This window comes from Lithobates pipiens, unplaced genomic scaffold (genome assembly GCF_037356315.1).
Source record: "Lithobates pipiens isolate NorthernLeopardFrog02 unplaced genomic scaffold, aLitPip1_a1.2 Scaffold_18, whole genome shotgun sequence".
NCBI classification, from domain to species: domain Eukaryota; kingdom Metazoa; phylum Chordata; class Amphibia; order Anura; family Ranidae; genus Lithobates; species Lithobates pipiens.
The window spans coordinates 541,609,553-541,628,942 of NW_027507758.1; the positions used below are offsets into that span (position 1 = coordinate 541,609,553).

A 19,390-nucleotide genomic window follows, 5' to 3' on the forward strand; every position below is an offset into this window, starting at 1 on the left:
CTTCTTGTAATCATTGCAAGCACGCATCCAAACATAGACTTCTTGCAATCGTTGCAAGCACGCATTCAAGCATGGACGTCTTACAGTCGTTGCAAGTACGCATACAAGCGTAGACTTCTTGCAATCGTTGCAAGCACGAATCCAAGCATAGACTTCTTGCAAATCGTTGCAAGCACACATTAAGCATTAACTTCTTGCAATCGTTGCAAGCACGCATTCAAGCATGGATGTCTTGCAGTCATCGCAAGTACGCATACAAGCATAAACTTCTTGCACTCGTTGCAAACACGCATCCAAGTGTAGACTTCTTGCAATCATTGCAAACACGCGTCCAAGTGTAGACTTCTTGCAGTCATTGCAAGCACGCATCCAAGCGTAGACTTCTTGCAATCGTTGCAAGCACACATTCAGGCATAGACCTCTTGCAGTCATTACAAACACGCATTGGAGCATAAGACCTCTTGCAATCATTGCAAGCAGATGTCCAGGCACAAACTTATTGCAATCATTGCTAGCAGGCAGTTCTGGCTGGCTCAATAGATTGCTTTAGGAAAAGCCTGGATACTTTCCTAAAGGTACATTATAACGGGGTACTTATATTTATAGGTAAAGTTGATCCAGGGTAAATCCGATTGCCTCTCGAGGGATCAGGAAGGAATTTTTCCCCTGTTGTAGCAAATTGGGCTATGCTCTGCTGGGGTTTTTGCCTTCCTCTGGATCAGCTGTGGGTGTAGAATTGGGTGTGTCGGGTTGTGCGGTATTTTATTTGTTTGATTCGTGGTTAGGACTGGATGCACTTCTGTCTTTTCCGACCTGGCTACCCATGTATCTTACCATAACTCCTTGCAATTGTTGCAGGCACGCATCCTAGCATAACATCTTGCAATCATGGCAAGCACGCATCCTGGTGCGACTCCTTGCAATCGTTGCAGGCACACATCCTAGCATATCATCTTGCAATCGTTGCAAGCACGTATCTTGGCATAACATCTTGCAATCGTTGCAAGCACGCATCCAAACACATGTTCAAGTACAACTCCTGCAGTCTTTGCAAAGCACATGCGGTAACACGAATTTCTCATAGTCACTACCAACACATCTCCAGTGACAAACTCCCGCGCAATTGTCGCAAGTACACGTTTAAACACTACTTTTGCAATCATGCCAAGGCTCGCGACTTAGCATAACTTCTTGCAATCATTTTTTTGCAAGCACATTCTCAGTGGCACAAACTGGCTACACGTCGTTTTCAGCAGCACTTAATTGACCACTTGTCTCCTGTGGCTTTTCTTACAAGCCACTCACCGTTTCCTGTCTGTCTGTCTCTCCCTTTGGACAGTTGAGTGCAACTTCCATCCTGCACCAGGATCATATTGACACACGCAACTGGCTTCTTCCTGTAACATGCTCAGGCTATACCTAGCCAGCGTTCAGCATTTCTTATCCTTACAGGGCCCGGAGAGCCATCCGTCTTTACGGCCCATACAGCAAGATCCCCACTACGAGGCATCCAGAGGCATCGCCCATAGCCAACGGCAAACGACGCCCATCACAACTGCCATCCTTACAGACATATAAAAATCCTCGCATATTCCCCAGTCTAGTCATCCAATCGGCCATCTACCTGGCCCTTTGTGGTTTTCCATGGCCTAGCCAATTTATTGTTGGTAGCACTGGCAGCCAGGTTCTACACACACACTACCTGACGAACGTTCAAATCGGCAATACGGGTCATTCCCCAGGGTCGATCTTTATGTCACGCCTCCTGGTCCTCCTCTCACGGACACAGGACCCTTCTCAGATCCTTAATTTAGATGCCGTGGCAATAGCAGACCTATCTATGTCGGAAGGTTCCTTACTGCATGGATTGGTGTAGCGATGTTTAGACCATCTACGATGCCCCTGTCACCCCTGGTAGTGACGGATGCCACAGCCCCCACAGGCTCGCTGCAATTTTTGGCCACCACTAGTTACAGAACCATGGCATCAGGGATACTCCTAAACCCCGGGTTTACCTGGACTTCCTCCCTCTTCAAGCTATACCCGGTCATGACAGCCTCTCGAATCTGGGGTTATGTCAGGACAGGACAGGCTGTGGCTTTCACCACCGACAACTGGGCCGAGGCTCACCTTGTTGATGAAGCCAGGTCTGGCCGCTCTCCGTTGTGTCCTTCCTGCGCAGACTGCTGCAGTTATCTTGATGGCACCAGTTAAAGTCCATTGTATGGGCATTCCAGGCCTTCAGCAATCCCGCAGGCCAAGTCCGGCATAGTCGTCACTTGGCTCGCTACCAACACCATTTCATCCTCCACCTTGCAGTGTCTAAAACCCAGCAATCTGGCTCCAGGATAGACGTCCATTTCTATAGAATAGGCAGTGCTTGGTGTCAAGTAACCATACGCGACTACCTACTGTCACTCCTACCGGAATGCCTAAACTCCAGTTCCCTATTGCCTTTTCGTGCTAACACTTGTGTACCTGCCAGTTTCCCAAACACATGGGGTTCTTCTACGCAGCCTACACCTCAACCCCGGTCCATACCGTGGTCACTTTAGTATTTGAGCACCCTTGGCAGCATGTTGGCATGGGTCCAAAGTCACGTCATTGAGAGTCTAAGCAGTTGGAACCCTGCCTACCTCGCCCGGTACATCCCCAATCCTCGGATGGAAATGGCACAAGCATTCACCAAACTTGCTCAACTAATTAAGCTAAAACTAATAAAACTACACCCCTACCTGAATGTTTTTGCCCCCTTATTTTGGTATACCGATCATGAGACCAGGGCACACTTCAGGTCCATTTCATGTTGTTAATCTTATGGTAAAGTCTATTTGTTTATATCCGTATCGGCCATAGGGCTTTGACCATAAGTAGGAAGGCCAGTGTGGTGGCCTGAATTTATGGGAGGAGCCCGGAGGGTATTTAACCAGCCCGCTCGCCTGTGGTCTTTGTCGGTTTCCGGTGCGCGGCACCCAAGTTGGGGTGGCGGAAGTAGTAAAGAGAGTTGCAGGAGGTGGTGTATGTACGCCTCATTATTTTTAACTTATTGTGTGCCAGCAGAAATTAAAAACATCTCCTGGAGTACTTCTTTAAGCCTCCAGGCCCCTCCCGCATTTTCTCCTGCTGGGACATCTTGTAAATTTGATGGCCAAGGTCCTGATCTTCACGCCGGTGTTGATCTTTTGCTTCTATATTTACAGTCATGTATTTTGTGGAAAATCAGTTTCAGCACTATGGATAGCTCCAGACAGTACATATACTGGCAGGAGCGAATGTGCTATCTGGTATTGGTTATATTGGTATTGGGCTAATGTAATTAAAAAAAAAAAAAAAATTAGACGTGATCTTTATATAAATGTTTAATACGGGGTAAGCTGATGACTCTCAAAGGCGTTTTTTTTTTTTTTTTAAAGTGAGACTCTATGCAGCCTGTGTGAACAATGCAGGCAGGGAGAGAGGAGCCACAGTTCACTTTTCTGATTTATTCATGTACTGTATGGCAGGGCTCAAAATTTCAAGTCCTGAGCTACTAGCCAGGTCTCAAGGGTTACTCGCCACCAGTTGCCATGTGAAACCCCTCCTCTGTCCCGCCCTAATTCCACCCCTAAACACGCCCTCATAAATTATCTCCTGAAATTACACTTAAATGTTTTATGCAGAATTAAGTTATAAAAATAAATATTAACAGCGACTTTTATCCGTGCCCAAAGTGCAGCCTGTGCCCGCCAATGCAGCCTGCGCCCGCCAGTGTAGCCTGTGTCACCAATGCAGCCTGTGCCCGCCAGTGTAGCCTGTGTCTGCCAATGCAGCCTGTGTCCCCAATGCAGCCTGTGCCCACCAATGCAGCCTGTGTCTGCCAGTGTAGCCTGTGTCCACAATGCAGCCTGTGTCCCCAATGCAGCCTGTGTCATCAGTGCAGCCTGTGTCCCCAATGCAGCCTGTGTCATCAGTGCAGCCTGTGTCCCCAATGCAGCCTGTGTCATCAGTGCAGCCTGTGTCCCCAATGCAGCCTGTGTCATCAGTGCAGCCTGTGTCATCAGTGCAGCCTGTGTCACCAATGCAGCATGTGTCTGCCAGTGCAGCCTGTGTCACCAATGCAGCCTGTGCCCGCCAGTGTAGCCTGTGTCCGCCAGTGCAGCCTGTGTCACCAATGCAGCCTGTGTCACCAATGCAGCCTGTGTCACCAATGCAGCCTGTGTCCGCCAGTGCAGCCTGTGCCCACTAGTGCAGCCTGTGTCACCAATGCAGCCTGTGTTCCCAGTGCAGCCTGTGCCACCAATACAGCCTGTGTCCTCAGTGCAGCCTGTGCCACCAATACAGCCTGTGTCCCCAGTGCAGTCTGTGACCCCAGTGCAGCTTGTCACTAATGGAGCCTACCTGTGCAGGGGAAGAGAGAGGAGAGCCACTGCTGCCTGGTTTATCAGAGCGTGAATATAACAGCTTTGATTTCAATAGCTGTGTGTTCCACAGCTCCTCTCTTGTCCAGGATTGGATGGGTGATCTGTCTATCAAAGTGCCCCGGACAAAGAGGAGGGGCAGTATATGACTGCGTTTGGCGGGGACCACGCAGCTATTGAAATGAAAGCTGTTATTTTCCCCGGTACTCTGATAAACCAGGCAGCAGCTTTCCTCTCTCTTCCCCTACGATCGCTGCCGGTGGTGCCCCCCGCAACCCCCGCCCGCTCCCAGGCAGCCCACACTTGCCAGCCCTCAAAATCCACTCGCAAATGTAATTGTCAGCCTGGGATATTGAGCTCTATAAAAAGCATTGTTTGTGATTGTAAATGCTTTTTTTTTCAAATAACAGAGATTTATGCTTACCTGCACTGTGCAATACTTATACTTACCTGCTCTGCTCAATTGCACAGACTGAACCTTTTATCCCTGGGTCCCCCGCCGGGCTCTTGGCTTTATGGGCTTGTTCCTGAGCTGCGCTGCTTGCGTTTATAGACACAGACAGAGGGACTTGATCTTGCCCCCCCGGTTTCCTTATCACTGGCTTTGATTGACAGCAGCAGAAGTCAATGGCTTCCGCTGCCTCAGCAAAGCCTGTGGAACCCAAAAGTGAGGGGATAGAAGAGCTGCAGACATGCACAACACTGGATTAAATGAGGGCTCAGGTAAGTGTAGGGGGTTAAGTGGAGATCTGATACCTAAACATTTTTTTCCTTAAAAGAGAAGTAAGGATTTTTCATTTTTTTTGCAGATTTATACTTACCTAGCTGGATGCAGCATGGGTTTGATGCTGCATCTGTCCAGCGGCAGCTCTGCGCTGTGAACTGATCGACCGAACACTGTTGATCGCTCAGCGTTCAGAGCTCTGTGATCAGAGAGCTGTAGACTGTCATTCACATCTCTCTGCTCTTCTCCCTCCTCGCTCATTGGAGTGCTGAGCTGTGGAGGGGCGGGAATCAGGTATCTCAAGCTCACAGCGTCTCACTGAGAGGCTGAGCCTGCTGTTAGTCCAGGCACCTGGCGAATCCAGACTCCATGGTGCCTGGACTGATATCGGTGACGTCAGCAGAGAGCAGACTTCACTCCGTTCTCTGCTGAAAACAGGTTTTGCACTCCTGTGATCCATAAGAGAAGTACACTACAGCCAAACGAGCTTTGACTATATTTCTCCTTTAACGTATAGAATGCATTAAAGGTTAAGGTCACCTTTCATAAGATGTTACACCCATATTTAGGGTATATCATGAGACATGTCAAAAACAGACCGGACCCGAGCTTCCCCCCGATCCCCCGCTCTGACAGCTAGTGAGTATCCCTCTCCCCCCTGTACGATGTATGGGCATGGAGATACACTGACAGGTCTGCAGGAGACCTGCATTGCACCAGTGATCAGCAGATCACTAGTGCCATACTTTAGAGGCTCCAGAAACAAAAAAATAATAACTGCACATTTTTTTTACCTGCAAAAAAAATGCATTTATTATTTTTTGTTAAAAAGGTGAACTTCTCTTTTAAGGTAAAAAAAGTTAGGCTTTAGAAACACTTTAACAGACCATCTAAGAATATTTAAGTAAACCTGATGCCACATACACACGATCAGATTATCCGGCGGACTTGGTCCGCCAGACATTCCGCCCATGTGTGGGCTCCCTTGGACTTTTTCTTCCCAAAAAACTTAGAAAAATGTTTTGACTCAAAATTGTGAATGGACAATCCGCCCGTCTGTTTGCTAGCCCGCCGGACTTTTGAAATGAACGGACTTGCGCACACACGGAGTAAAGTCTGTTCATTTTGAACGTGACTCCAGGTAGACAGAACTAGCAAATGAAGTGAATGTCACCGCCTCCCTCAGCAAGATTGACACCTCGCTAGCCCTGTCCCTGGTATGGATTTAAAGGGGAAGCCCTACGCCCAAAAAATAGCTTCTCGCCGGACTATTCCGCTATCTTCTGCTCTTTTACTAGCAAAGGAGCCCGGCTTTCTCCTTTGTTGCCGCCGCCGTCCTGGAGTCTTCTTCTGACTTCGGGGGTCTGGCTTAGGACTACTGAGTATACATATAACTTATCGCGGCCATCCGCACAGTTTACAAATATCCTTATATATTTTGTGTTTTTTGGACTGTACACTTCATTTATGTATTAGGGTTTGGATTGTTGCCTGTAGGTTTTACCTGTACAAACCCTTTCACACTGTTTTGCACTTTATAGCACTTTTGTTGCACTTATGCACCTTATTAGTTTACAGTTTATATATTTTTCACATATCTGCTGAAGCTACATTAGTAGTAGCAGTAGCAGTAGTACCGAGATTAAGACCTGAAGTCTCCTTGCATATACAGTAGAATAGTACTGTGTATGAGGGAATACATTCAGGTTTTTTTCAATTTATAGGGGGGTATGTTACATATATGTATAGTTTTACTTTCTTCTTGAAGAAAGTAAAGCTATACATAATTAAATGCAGCCACTTGAGCCCCATCCTATGCAGCCACTTGTGCCCAACAAATGCAGACACTGTGCCCCCTGCCTGCCTGCTGTCTGCCCAGCACTTAGCCCATCTTGGTGGTAGGTCAGGCAGCAGTGACGGCAGCGAGCTGTGGGATGGATCCTGTATCCTCCATGCATCTCTTCTCATTCTGCTAGGCTTCCAATAGGAGCACCCGTGCCTTTAGCCAATCAGGTGAGGGGTATTAGACCCACGCCCTCTGATTGGCAGAGAGGCAGTTTGGTGTTAGAAAAGCAAATATTCATTTGCTTTTCTAACACATCTGGGTGGGCTCTGAGCACAATGCCCTGCGCTTGAAGTCCACCTTTTTTGAAGCCTATTACAGCCTATGGCTTTAATCAGGTGCTTCAAAAAAACAACCCCGTCACTGGAATTCAGGCACCCTGTGTCTGAAAAGGGACCAGACGCCTGAATAGGGGGTGGCAGCGGCAGCCATGGCTAGATTCATGCAATGCATGAAACTACAGGCATACCCCACTTTTAAGTACACAATGGGGTTTATTTACTAAAGCTGGAAAGTGCAAACTCAGGCTCACTTCAGCATAGAAACCAATGAGCTGCCAGGTTTTATTTCCAAAGCTTAATTGAACAAGCTGAGGTTAGAAGCTCATTGGTTTCTATGCAGACGTGAGCCTGATTTTTGACTTTCCAGTTTTAGTAAATAAAACCCATTGCGTACTTTTAAGTGGGGTATGCCTGTATCCATTATTCATAGAGGGGGGTGGCGTGACAGAGAGAGCGGCACCCATTTGCCCTTAATAGACTCACCACCACCGGTTGTTACTGACGTGATGAAAATTTCATGTGAATAGCGCTTTTAGAAATAGATTTACCTAAAAAAAGGTAATGTGTTCAATACTTATTTTACCAGGTGTACATGAGGGAGGTTTACTAGAACTGGATCACTCATAATCTGGTGCATCTGTGCATGGTAGCCAATCAGATTGTAACTTCAGCTTGTTCAATTAAGCTTTCACAATAAAACCTGGAAGCTGATTGGCTTCTATGCAGAGCTGCACCAGATTTTGCACTCTCCAGGTTTAGTAAATCTCCCCCATAGTTATGTTGGTCTAAGCTGGACCAATGTAACTATGTGATAGCCCCACAATTGCAATTCCTCTGTAGGTTAAGCTGTAGCCACAAAACACCAGAATCAGAGCTGTTACTATAGACAAAATCACACATAAGGATAATACTATAAAATGATGAAATAAGACATACAGTATATCTAAAAGCAAAGATTTAGCAGGAGGAAGCTTCTGTGATTTCATATATTTATCTGGAGGAAATTTGCAGTCTCATTTAAATTGCTTAGCGTAGTTGTCCTTTCACTATACCCCGATCTTTTTTTATCATTACTACAGCTAAAAATAGGCAGCGTTTTATTCTGTGGAATACACGAGCAGGGCTGTCTTTAATATTCATTGGACCCTGGGCAAAAATTTTCTTGCCCCCCCATACAATTTCACTCTCCATCTGCTCTGAGACAGGCAATAAATAGCAGCTAGACTTAAAATCAGTTTAATGTATCAGATCAGGCAGCAATTGAGATTCGTTGCCAGTGGTTACAGCATATCATTACTGCTTACTGACTGGTTGCTAGAGGTTACAGCACACTACGAGTCACTGATTAGTTGCTAGAAGTTACAGCAAATGATTTCTGCTTCTTAATCGGTTGCTAGAAATTACTTTATAGTATTACTGCTCACTGGTTGCTAGAGGTTACAGCACATCATCTCCTCACTGCAGGGGGGCATGATCTACATATGAATGCCACCTTTACTTACATATCAATACCCAGCACCTCAGTGTGAAAGACCTGTGTAGTGTGGGGGCCGAGGAACTGTATACAGTGCTGAGATGGGAAAGGAGCAATGTCAAGTGACCTGCCAGGGGTCCCTCTCCTCTGATTCTCCAACGGTAATCACTGTCCTCTCATGTAAAGAGGAACTCAAAACTCTTAAGCCACTTTGGGTATCTTGGCATGTAGTGGGTGTTTCTGCATGCACGGTTGAAGTGGTGGGTGGTAATACGGGGGTCCAGGCCAACTTTTGCATCGGGGCCCACAAGCTTCAAGGTATGCCTTGTGTGGTGCGACCACTATTTACATAAGTATGCAGGACCTACATGCACGTTTACATTTGTGCATGAGCATGGGTGTATGGGGCGCTTACATATTTTTTTTTTTTTTTTTGGATGAACTTTATTGCTATCACAAGGGATTAACAACATTCATGGTCTGTGACATATCCAGTTTTTAAGCCCATATCTCTCCTTTTGCCTCCAAAGCATGTGATCAAAGCAAGATCAGTTTGATCAGATGCTGTACAAACCAGTAATGGCTTCTAATCAAAACAAAAGTAATGTAACAGAAGAGGGGAAGAAACTCTTTCACAGTGATTGCGATTAGAGCCGTTATATTGGTAGCGGGCTCCCCGATGGGACAGGAGAGCCCGGTAAAGGTGGAGGGGGTCCCCCTTGCTCCATCTGTAAAAATGACCGAGAGGCTGTAGAGCCAATTGGACCATTTTTCCCCAAATAGCGAAACACTCAGAGAAAAAGGATAATACCAAGACCATTGTTGTAGCTGCACTGATCCTGATCCTTGCTGAGCTTGAATCCATGTATGACTGGCTTTAGTTTGCCTCTATAGATACCCTGTGCTGTTATTCCAGGTATAACAGGCCCCTGTGCACAAATGGCATCCCACACTGTGTATTTTTGGCCCAGGGATGACATCTAGCACCGTGTGTCATGGGCCCACAGATCAGGTGGCACACCGGATATGGCAATGGTACACTCATGAAAGGAGGAAGGGAAAAGGGAAGTCTATTATAAAACATTTTCAGATGGGCATTCCAATCAGGTCCACCTATCAGTTTTTACGGCTGACTTGATTGGAAGGTCCATTCATCCCTATGGACAAGCAGCTGTACACAGACTTGTGTCCATTTACACCCGCCTACCCCTGGGTTCGATCAGGCCCTTAAAAACAAAGCGTAGAGGACTCTCTCTTGAGTTTAAGGTGAAGCGGTTCCTACTGAACTGTCCGAGATTCAAACCATGTATGGGCAGGCTGATTGCACCCAAGCTTATTGATCAATCCACTTGTGTACAACTAGCCTGTTTGATTTTTCATGAGATCATTGCTAGAGGTTAAGCAATAATCACTGTGGCTCTCCCCATGAGGAGAACACAATAGCTCCACGGGATGGATTCCCCCATCAACATCAGTGTTGATGGGGGAATGCACCTATTTTCTTTCCTGCAACCACAGGTTGAAAATCTAACCATCTATGGCTGGCTTAACAGTCATCGGAGTTGCACCTGCTCTGACTAGATGGAGGTTGGAATCAGACCTGTGTTCCGGTGCATTGTGTTTAGAACGAATAAAAGAAAAAAAAATTCTTACACACACTATTTATTTTTATTTCATTTTATTAAATGTTTTTCACAATATAACAATAAAGTATATACATAATTTCTTCTGCCATGATGCACCACAATGCATGGTAGTGCGTTGAACTGCATTGTGTTGAATTGTACTGCATGTGTGTTGGAAGTGCATTTGGTCAATGTGTTGGGGTACCATTGACGATGGATGGCACTGCACCACACTGATGCTTGTAACGTGAATTAAAAAAACATAGGTTGGGGTAATGCACATTTACCACAACACAATGGTGTGATTTTGCACTAAAGCATGGCAGTTCACAGAACCATCCAAAACACAAATTTCCCCAGCATACTTACCAGCTAGCCAGCATAATATAACGAAAAAAAGGCTAAACTGTTTCTGCAATTTACATTGGATGCAAATATATGTGAAGCCGCACTGCCACGTCAAGGCCCCTCTGCAAAGTGCGGTCCCTAACTATAATGTTTCTAAATTGAGAAATATATAGGAAGAAATAAATAGAGTGTCTAAACTAGTTACAATTTTTTTTTAAAAACAGAGGTTTTTGTTATATATTTGCATTCATAAGTGAAGCTACATAGAGCTCCCAGGGATCCCATTGGATCTTCCTTGTGGCTTGTGCTTGGTCACAGTGAGACCTCGTATGATTGGGATTTCTGTGTCCCTCTAATGTAATGTTTCCAGGGTATATGCCTGTTAACCCTCTAAGTCTTAGGTGCTCGCAGTGATACTGGTGTTAGGTTTAGAAAGTCTCTAGCACTCAAAAAGATTATTTCCACTTATTGTGAAAAAATTTCATATTATTCCAGCCACTGTTTTATTGCTGGTTTGATAGTACCAGAAAATAAAAAAAAACTGGCCTCCAACCTCCCCTTATAGCCAGTCCAACACACACCTAAAAAGTATCAGCCTCCCGCCTGCAAAAAAACCCTGTGTCACTCCTGGAGCCTGAACGGCCCACTTTGATGGAGCCAGAACGGGGGTGTCACACTCTCCTGGAGCCTGAAAAGGCCCATTCTTCTGGAGCCAAACTGGCCCATTCTTCTAGAGCCTGAACGGCCCGCTCTGATGGAGCCTGAACAGCCCTCTCTGATGGATCCTGAACGGCACAGTCTGATGGAGCCTGAACGGCCCGCTCTGATGGAGCCTGAATGGCACAGTCTGATGGAGCCTGAACGACCCGCTCTGATGGATCCTGAACGGCACAGTCTGATGGAGCCTGAACCGCCCGCTCTGATGGAGTCTGAACGGGGGTGTCACACTCTGATGGAGCCTGAACGGGGGTGTCACACTCTGATGGAGCCTGAACGGGGGTGACACGTGCTGATGGAGCCTGAACGGGGGTGTCACACGCTGATGGAGCCTGAACGGGGGTGTCACATGCTGATGGAGTCTGAACGGGGGTGTCACACTCTGATGGAGCCTGAAAGGGGGTGTCACACGCTGATGGAGCCTGAAAGGGGGTGTCACACTCTGATGGAGCCTGAAAGGGGGTGTCACACTCTGATGGAGCCTGAAAGGGGGTGTCACACTCTGATGGAGCCTGAACGGGGATGACACGCGCTGATGGAGCCTGAACGGGGGTGTCACACGCTGATGGAGCCTGAACGGGGGTGTCACACTCTGATGGAGCCTGAAAGGGGGTGTAACACTCTGATGGAGCCTGAACGGGGGTGTCACATTCTCCTGGAGCCTGAAAAGGCCCATTCTTCTGGAGCCAAACTAGCCCATTCTTCTAGAGCCAGAGAAGCCCACTCTTCTGGAGCCTAAATCTCCCAATCGTCTGGAACCTGATCGGCCCAATCCCCTGAAGCCTGAATCTCCCATTCTTCTGAAACCTGATCGGCCCAATCTCCTGGAGCCTGAATCTCGCACTCTGATGGAGCCTGAATCTCGCACTCTGATGGAGCCTGAACTTCGCACTCTGATGGAGCCTGAACTTTGCACTCTGATGGAGCCTGAACTTCGCACTCTGATGGAGCCTGAACTTCGCACTCTGATGGAGCCTGAACCTCGCACTCTGATGGAGCCTGAACCTCGCACTCTGATGGAGCCTGAACCTCGCACTCTGATGGAGCCTGAACCTCGCACTCTGATGGAGCTTGAATTTATGTACGTATTTATTACAGTTATTGATTTGTGTCACATAATAGGTGGTGTATTTTAAAAGGCAGCGCTACATACCTTTTTTTACATATATATATTTATATTTATTAACCACATGCCCTCTGGAATCTATGATTTACTCCCCTTCATGACCAGATCATGTTTTGCAATACGGCACTGCACTACTTATTTTAACTGACAATTGCGTGGTCATGCAACGCTGTATGCAAATAAAATGTATGTCTTTTTTTGCCACATAAATAGAGCTTTCTTTTGGTGGGATTTGATCAACTCTGCAGTTTTACATTTTTTTGCACTATATACAAAAAGAGACTAAATGAAGGAAAACAGCAGAGCTTCCTCTCATTTCAGAGCTTCCCCTTAAATCTAGAACAAGTGGACTTGCAGGGCACAGTATATTTGCCGTTAATAAATCAACCTCATTGTGTCTACAATAAAATTTCTGCCTGCTCTTATTTTTTTTAAAAGAGAAGTTCCAGCCTGTATAAATAAAAAAAAATGAAAAGTCAGGAACAGGGTTGCCATCCTCCTACAGTATTTTTTACTGACAAAACATGGAAAATTTACTGGCGGAGCACATTTTTTACTGGCATAAGAAATTACAGAACTCCTATTGAAAACTAAAACAGTGCATATTTGAACAGTATAAACATATATGAAAACACTGACAATACCTATACCAAAGTCATTTGTTTGATTTACACTTATAAAGTCAACACAGCATGAAAATATCAGCCCCTGATATATAGGCCTCTTTCACGCGACTGATACGCTCAAGTCCGCCTTTTTTCAGGTGGACCTGAACGGATGCTCCATAGAGGTCTATGGAGCGTCGGATGTCAGCGGTGACATGTCCGCTGACGTCCGACCCGCTCCGATCCGAAAAAGTCTGAGGATCGGATCGGGTGACGATGGACTCTGCGGTCCGTCCTCATCCGATCCCCTATAGGGGAGAGCGGTGCTCGGACAGGTCCGTCCCTGCACGGTGTGCAGAGACAAACCTGTCCTCTGCCTGCTCAGTGGGGATCGACAGAGCGATCCCCGCTGAGCAAGCGGATGTCCACGGGGCAGATCAGCGCGGATCCTTTCCGTGTGAAAGAGCCGTTACTGGTAGTTATAAAAAAATCACAGATTTTTACAAACTGTCAGTAAATTTACTGGCGTTTGACAACCCTAGTCAGGAGCTACAAATAGTGTAGCTCATGAATGTTAACCACTTAAGCCCCAGACCACTTTTTGCGATTCGACACTGCGTCTCTTTAACTGACAATTGTGCGGTCGTGCGACATGGCTCCCAAACAAAATTGACGTCCTTTTTTCCCCACAAATAGAGATTTCTTTTGGTGGTATTTGATCACCTCTGTGGTTTTTATTTTTTGCGCTATAAACAAAAAAAGAGCAACAATTTTGAAAAAAAAGCATTATATTTTACATTTTGTTATAATATAAAAAATATTTTTTTTCCTCAGTTTAGGCCAATATGTATTCTTTTACATATTTTTGATAAAGAAAATCACAATAAGTGTTAACTAATTGGTTTGCGCAAAAGTTATGGTGTGAACAAGCAGAGCTTCCACTTTTGGGCTGAGCTCCACTTTAGACTTCAGTTCCAGTTTTAATTTGAGTATCGCTTAGGCTGACTTCACATTTGCGTGTCTGTTGTTTCCTGTGTTCTTTTGTTATTACCTTGGACAGGTATGTTTGTCATGCGTTGACGTGTGCTGAAACTCCCATGAAAAGCTCATGAAAAGCATCAGTGGATTGAAAACTCGGAATGTTTTCAGCCAATGCGTGTCAAGGCACTGCACAGATCTGAATTGGCAGAATCCTGGCTTGTTTACACTCGTGTTGCTCTCTGAAGAGCGATCAGTATTGGATTGATCTTTGGAGGGTGTTTAACAGGTGTTGAGGAGGCATTATGTTGCCTGTTTTACCCCCTAAAAACCCCACCACCCCATTCAGTTGATTGAGTCTCATCTGTCAGTCGCTGTTGGCCGCCATGAGCGACAGTGCGGATAAATTTGGTTGCGCCGCAGTGGAAAGCATTGTGGCCATATGTACACCCCAATCCATTGCCTTTGCAGGTAGTAACGCTGCTCAGGTGTGTGTGTTTACAGTCCCCTAAATTCAAAGTGTAAATTTGCATTGCAAGCAGGGGGAAATAGTCCCCATCAACTCAAAACAACATGTCCATCTAAAGTCTAGAACACACTACTCATTTTTTCTTTCAGGGCTGAACAAAAAAAAACTGACAGCTCCAGAGGAGCCGATGTACTAACTAAGAGATGTTAGTACAGCTATCTCCCCTACTGTGCTATTGTGTTCTGACAGGGGGGACTGCCATGTCCCTTTAATAGAAGCTGGCCGCCTTCTGTTGGCTGCAGCACACGGGCAGAGCGTCTGGCGGTTTCTAGTGGACCAAGCGATGCTGCCCACCATTCAGCCCATGTGTACGGGCATTAGACTCTTCTGTCTTACAGGGTGATGGTACATTATTATTATTATTATTATTATAATTATTATTATAATACATATTATTATATATATTTATATATATATATGAGATCTTGTACAATATATATAGTACATGATCTCACTGCAGAGTTGTCACGTTATAGGAAGTAGAAAAATATATGATCAATTGACAGGATCAACAGGTAACAGAAATACAATATATTGTCAAAAGTATTGTGACAGCTGCCTTTACACGCACATTAACTTGTTTTTTTTTTGTTTTGTTTTTTCAAATAGCAATTTTTATTAGTCGTCATTGATTTTCAACAAAGGTAAAAAGCGTAACGTGAACGTACATGAACAAAAGCAAAATGTACACGACGGAAGTCCATTTAAGGTAGGAGCAAAATACAACAACCATAGTCATTGATACTACCGAAAATGTTACCGCACATCAACTTTAATGGCCTCCCAGTCTAAGGCTGGATTCACACCTACGCATTTTTATGTGCTTTTTGCATTTTGCTGATTTGCACTACAGATCGTGTTCCATAGGAAACCATGTTATTTGGACTCTAGGGCAAATCTGCAAAATGCAAAAAGCACTAAAACTGTATAGGTGTGAATCCAGCCTTAGTCTGCAGGGTTCAGTATTGGGTTGGCCCACCCTTTGCAGTTATAACAGCTTCAACTCTTCTGGGAAGGCTGTCCACAAGGTTTAGGTGTGTGTCTATGGAAATGTTGGACCATTCTTCCAGAAGTGCGTTTGTGAGGTCAGGCACTGATGTTGGACGAGAAGGCCTGGAGTGCAGTCTCACCTCTAATATATCCCAAAGGTGTTCTATCGGGTTGAGGTCAGGACTCTGTGTAGTCCAGTCAAGTTCCTCCACCCCAAACTCACTCATGCATGTCTTTATGGACCTTGCTTTTTGCACTGGTCCAAATCATTTGGTAGAGGTGGGGGTTATGGTGTGGGGTTGTTTTTCAGGAGTTGGGATTGGCCTCTTAGTTCCAGTGAAGGAATCTCTTAAGGCGTGAGCATACCAAGACATTTTGGACAATTTCTGCTCCCAGCTTTGTGGGAACAGTTTGAGGATGGCCCTTTCCTGGTCCAACTTGTCTGTGCACCAGTGCACAAACTTGACTGGCCTGCACAGAGTCCTGACCTCAACCTGATAGAACACCTTTGGGATGAATTAGAGTGGAGACTGCGAGCCAGGCCTTCTCATCCAACATCAGTGCCTGACCTCACAAATGCTCTTCTGGAAAAATGGTCAAACATTCCCATAGACACACTTCTAAACCTTGTGCTCAGCCTTCCCAGAAGACTTGAAGCTGTTATAGCTGCAAAGGGTGGGCAATGCAATACTGAACCCTACGGACTAAGACTGGGATGTCATTAAATGTCGTGTGTGTGTAAAGGCAGGCGCCCCAATGCCTTTACACACAGTTTATTCTGGGAACTCAGAAACAAATGCTGTTAATTCTGGAAATAGACGGCATCATGTATAGCATTTTTTATTTCAGTCATAGTTTCATTCATAGCTTTTACAAAGAAAACATTCTGACTGGGTTCTCTCTCCCTAACGAGCATACGTGTCATCACTCCATTAATTCCTATAGATGATCTGTACAGTACTCTTGGTAGCCACCAGTCACCCAGCAGAGTAGGAATCAGGGTGGATATAAATAAATGATTTTATTTTTTTATCTGATTTTTTTTTTGATTTTTTTTTATCAATTTTTTTAATAAAATGCTTTTGGGGTAAAAATCTATCTAAAGATAAATTTCTATTTAGGATGCATTAATAATTTAGTTTATTCAGCATGAAATGGAGCTTAGTTATGTAACATGAGGCTGTATATTCTGCAATATTTACATTTTTTGATAAACTCATTCAATGAATCCAAGCTCTGCAAGCTGAGATAACAGGCACTGCATTGATGTATTCACAGTAACCAGGCGATAAAACAAAATTCAGGAATATTCCTTTATCCCATTATTTTGCAAATCTATGTACACTACAAACTGTATGATTGAATAGGCTCAGATATCGCTGTTTTACTAACCTGACAGCTTATTATTCTAAATAAGAAACCTTCATTTTGTTTGCAAATATTAAAGATTCTAACTACCAATAAGTCCTTACGTTTAAAGAGCACCTGTCACTTCAGATCCATCATGGAAGCACTTGTTAGCGGGCATCCACTCACCTGCTGCCACCACGTCCCTCACCTTGTTGTGTCACTGCCACATCACCAGCTGTCCCATTAAAGTGAATGGGACTGTCGGTGAGTCAACAGCGGGTCAGAGGAGGAGCCACTGCGGGACAGAGATGACAGTTGCTGTTTAACCACTTGACATCCGTGCTATGGCCGAATGACGGCCACAGTGAATTCAAATCCACCCTGGTAGGAATCATCCATAGTAATGAATAGGGCCCCTGGGTGCATGCATGGTAGGAAGAGGACCTGGATGAGACACTTTCCTTGCAAAGGCTCTGTAGTGCCAATCAGGACTTACCAATGAGGACCATGGAAGTCGGAAGAATGGAAATTTACTAGGAAGACTGCAATTAATGAGATGGTTCTAAAGTTGTCCTTTAAGCAGGAAGTCTGAGCAACAAATAGTTTTCTGTGTTCTTTCTTTTTTATGTATTCTTTATTAAGGCCCCAATCAAATCTGATTACGTAGATTCATGCAGATTTATCCTATTCAAATTCAATGGGTGTGTCTGAATATGCGCTGCACAAGTATTTATGTGCATTTTTCAAGCATTTCTCTGCCTAACAACTAGGCTCCTTCTCCTCCTCCTGAAGCTTATAATACATATAAAAAATGCTTCAAAAACGTGTATATATGCGTTAAAACATACCAAAAATTCACTGGCAAATCTCTGGCAAAAATACGCTCTGCTCAGGTGTGAATGCAGCCTTGATGTATAATTAAAGACTTTTTTTTTTTTTTTGGATAGTGTGGAGAGCAGGCATGTACCGGCCATCGGGACTACTGGGAGTTTCCCGGTGGGCCGATGGCTCAGTGGGCCACTCTGATGTAAGGGGGCTGGTGATGGGACACTCTGATGTAAGGGGGCTGCTGATGGGACACTCTGATGTAAGGGGGGTGCTGATGGGACACTCTGATGTAAGGGGCTGCTGATGGGACACTCTGATGTAAGGGGGCTGCTGATGGGACACTCTGATGTAAGGGGGCTGCTGATGGGACACTCTGATGTATGGAGGTGCTGGTAATGGGAAACTCTGATGTAAGGGGGCTGGTAATGGGACACTCTGATGTAAGGGGGCTGGTAATGGGACACTCTGATGTAAGGGGGTGCTGATGGAACACTCTGATGTAAGGGGGCTGCTGATGGGACACTCTGATGTTAGGGTGTGCTGATGGGACACTCTGATGTAAGGGGGCTGGTAATGGGACACTCTGATGTAAGGGGGTGCTGATGGGACACTCTGATGTAAGGGGGTGCTGATGGGACACTCTGATGTAAGGGGGTGCTGATGGGACTCTCTGATGTAAGGGGGTGCTGATGGGACTCTCTGATGTTAGGGAGTGCTGATGGGACACTCTGATGTAAGGGGGCTGGTGATGGGACACTCTGATGTAAGGGGGCTGCTGATGGGACACTCTGATGTAAGGGGTCTGCTGATGGGACACTCTGATGTATGGAGGTGCTGTTAATGGGACACTCTGATGTAAGGGGGCTGGTAATGGGACACTCTTATGTAAGGGGGCTGGTGATGGGACTCTCTGATGTTAGGGGGTGCTGATGGGACACTCTGATGTAAGGGGGTGCTGATGGGACACTCTGATGTTAGGGAGTGCTGATGGGCCACTCTGATGTAAGGGGGCTGGTGATGGGCCACTCTGATGTAAGGGGGCTGGTGATGGGACACTCTGATGTAAGGGGGCTGCTGATGGGACACTCTGATGTAAGGGGCTGCTGATGGGACACTCTGATGTAAGGGGGCTGCTGATGGGACACTCTGATGTAAGGGGGCTGCTGATAGGACACTCTGATGTATGGAGGTGCTGGTAATGGGACACTCTGATGTAAGGGGGCTGGTAATGGGACACTCTGATGTAAGGGGGCTGGTAATGGGACACTCTGATGTAAGGGGGTGCTGATGGGACACTCTGATGTAAGGGGGCTGCTGATGGGACACTCTGATGTTAGGGTGTGCTGATGGGACACTCTGATGTAAGGGGGCTGGTAATGGGACACTCTGATGTAAGGGGGCTGGTAATGGGACACTCTGATGTAAGGGGGTGCTGATGGGACACTCTGATGTAAGGGGGTGCTGATGGGACACTCTGATGTAAGGGGGTGCTGATGGGACTCTCTGATGTAAGGGGGTGCTGATGGGACTCTCTGATGTTAGGGAGTGCTGATGGGACACTCTGATGTAAGGGGG

At 45.7% G+C, this 19,390-nt stretch overlaps 1 protein-coding gene across 5 annotated transcripts in view; it reads left to right on the top strand.

Annotated features, from left to right (window-relative positions):
• The window catches only part of LOC143988917 (b(0,+)-type amino acid transporter 1-like), a 401,901-nt gene that overhangs the window by 139,695 nt on the left and 242,816 nt on the right, over positions 1-19,390 (top strand). For all 5 annotated transcript variants that reach the window (XM_077488835.1, XM_077488836.1, XM_077488837.1 and 2 more), the window contains one exon: positions 15,257-15,356. The gene's annotated coding sequence lies outside the window, so the exon portion shown is untranslated. The remainder of the gene's footprint in view (positions 1-15,256; positions 15,357-19,390) is intronic.